We start from the raw sequence: 3,056 nt of genomic DNA, 5'->3' as shown, positions 1-3,056 counted from the left end.
CTTAAAAATCTAATTTACAAAATGAATGCAAGGAAATGTGAATCATTGAATCAGAGATCTGTCCCTTTGATATCTGAGTTTGGCTAATTCTTAGCACAAGGAATAAGAAGAAATTGACCTAAAATTACTGAACAAAATAGAGTCTTTTACTGTTAGTCTTTTACTATTTGCTATCACTGTTATTATAATAAGAAGAGCACTTAAACAAAAGAGAGAAACCTCCTAGTCTAGTTGAATATTTATATTAGTTTATAAAATGAATGCAAGGAAATGTGAATCATTGAATCAGAGATCTGTCCCTTCGATATCTGAGTTTGGCTAATTCTTAACACAAGGAATAAGAAGAAATTGACCTAAAATTACTGAACAAAATAGAGTCTTTTAGTGTTAGTCTTTTATTATTTGCTATCACTGTTATTATAATAAGAAGAGCACTTAAACAAAAGAGAGAAATCTCCTAGTCTAGTTGAATATTTATATTAGTTTATCAATTGAAATATACAATTTATGGGGCAAAGATGCATCTCTCTCCCCTGTACTGCTCATTCAGTCCATTTATCTGACTTGGAACTACATTTTCCTATTTACATTTCCTATCAAAGTTCCCTCACTTCAGCTACAAGCTAAAGGGAAAATTACCTCATTCAGAAATTATTGCCAAGTGGTAATAATTTGCACTGATGATATAAAAGTGTATACATGGTATCTCATCTGTAAGGTCACAAGTCTTCATTTTGAACTTTGGTTTGACAAAGAGGAAGATTATTTGAAATATTATCACTTTATTGCAGCATATGGTTAACTATGCTATTGCTATATGCATTTCTTATCTTTCTTCACAATATTTCAACTTTCCCCCACTGAATGAATTGATGAGGAACAAATGGGTGTCTGAACTAAGTACCAAAAATCCAAATAACAAATTCATTAAATTAAATGACAACAAATGAATAATACCTTGAACAGTGCCTGGCAAATAGTAAGCCATCAATAAACGGTAGACATAAATAGCTATAGCAACTATAGCATTCTAGAAAGCACCATTGCAATCTTGTGGCAGGCACTACTTGTCACTACACTTCTTTGGATTTCAGGTGTGTACTAAGTATCATCGCCATAAAGCAAGATGGAGAAAAATGATTTAATTACAATGCAACAGAGGGAAGAAAGAGAAAGATTCCTATTTGCTGGCATCTCTGATACTTCATCTCTCCTCTACATGAAATGTAGCCTCAGGATTAATCTAGATAGAGTGAAAATATTTTGGATCCCTTTAACTTAAAAATCTTTGAATGGTAAACCCGTAAATGCATCTCCTCTTGGCTCCATATGGCTCTCAGAATAATGTTATTTCAATTAAACAACAAATGCTGATGAGCATCTCCTATGCTACATGTACAAGGGATTCCAAAATATTTAAGACACTGTTCAATTTCCCGAAAACTTACAAAAAGACTCAGGAAAACACACAAAGAGAAATGTACTTCTCTGACAAAACTTTTTCTGTTGTCTCAATATTAAAGTGCTTATTGTGTCTATTGACCAAATTGATAACCTCAGACAACTCAAATTTCCTCCTTACAAAGTACAGAGTTTTGGCTAACAATGAGATAAATGAGAGGATAACAGAAAATTGTTTAACAAGTGATTTTTTTGCCTGAGTATCACAAATCCAGAACACAACCCCAGATCTTACATTTAAGGAGCTCAAAACACCCACGCTTGTTCCCCAATGCTAAGAAGCGATGTAATTTTTATTCTTATTTATATTCTTTTTCTATAAAGCTTTTGGCCCTTTAGAAAACACTATATACATTGTTCCAAAATGGTGGTAAGGGAGATTTTCACAATAGCTCCCCATTTTCGATTATTAGTACCTCTTTGGTTCATTCGATACTATCCTAAAAAGATAAATGGAGAATGACTTGTCTAGACAAAGATCATGCCCCAGAAATAAAGCTTCTCCCACTTTCTGTAGTATCATTTTCAACTTAATCGTGTCTGCTTTAAATATACAATTACATTTTAGTTAAAAGATTAAAACATGAACCCATGTAAGTCCAGTAAACTTGGGATTACGCTATGAAACAAACATTTCCACAGAGGAACGTTAAAGAATGTTGGCAAAATTCTAAATTTCCAAATTCCGATTTGATTTCTTTCTTAATCTCTTACTTTGTATGCTGAAATGTACAAATGTTCCAATGCTTAAATTTTTAAAATTTCAAAATCACTCCAATTTCTGTACATTTACATTGTGTAAGGTCTTCAGAAGCATTAGCAATGTGTACAGCCTTTTGATGTTAAGTTCGAGGGAAGAATAAGACAAATACATTGGGTGATTTCAATGATAAAGCACTACATCTGTGTAGTTCCTTGGAGTTCATGGAAGCACATTCACTTTTAACCCAGAGCAGTGAGCAGTGGTGGCCTCAACAGTTCCAAAAGAGGGCAGGACTTGGGCTGTGAGCAACAGCCAACCAAAGTGGCTGAGGCCAGTGGGTAGCAGCATAATGTGCTAGCCTGTGAGAAAAGAATTGGACTTTTGGCTGGGTGCAATGGCTCACGCCTGTAATCCTAGCACTCTGAGAGGCCAAGGCAGGAGGATCTCTTAAGGTCAGGAGTTCGAGACCAATATGAGCAAGAGTGAGACCTGTCTCTACTAAAAAGAGAAAAAAACTAACCGGGCGTGGTGGCGCACGCCTGTATTCATAGCCTGTAGTCATAGCTACTCAGGAGGCTGAGGCAGGAGGATCACTTGAGCCCAGGAGTTTGAGGTTGATAGGAGCTAGGCTGACGCCATGGGACTCTAGCCTGGGTGACAGAGCAAGACTCTGTCTCAAAAAAAAAGAAAAAAATTGGACTTTTGTGGTTCCTGGACCCTAAATGAGGAGGTGACCTGACCTGAGAAGGAGGTCAGGTAACAAGCATTTTTATTCACAGAAGGAAAAATTGTAGACACCAGCTACATATTTCTTACTGTGCTAAATGCCTTCTTTTAGAGTATATACTGTCTGCCTAATATGTGGGACAGTATTGCACTAAATATAAATAAG

At 35.8% G+C, this 3,056-nt stretch overlaps 1 protein-coding gene across 1 annotated transcript in view; it reads right to left on the bottom strand.

Moving 5' to 3' along the window:
• Window positions 1-3,056, bottom strand: part of SCIN (scinderin) — a 95,592-nt gene that overhangs the window by 61,925 nt on the left and 30,611 nt on the right. The window lies entirely within an intron of this gene.

The sequence above is a fragment of the Propithecus coquereli genome, unplaced genomic scaffold (genome assembly GCF_000956105.1).
Source record: "Propithecus coquereli isolate 6110/MARCELLA unplaced genomic scaffold, Pcoq_1.0 Scaffold133, whole genome shotgun sequence".
Taxonomy (NCBI): Eukaryota; Metazoa; Chordata; class Mammalia; order Primates; family Indriidae; genus Propithecus; species Propithecus coquereli.
The sequence above is the reverse complement of the archived record's forward strand: the minus strand, read 5'-3'. Positions and strand labels throughout refer to the sequence as shown.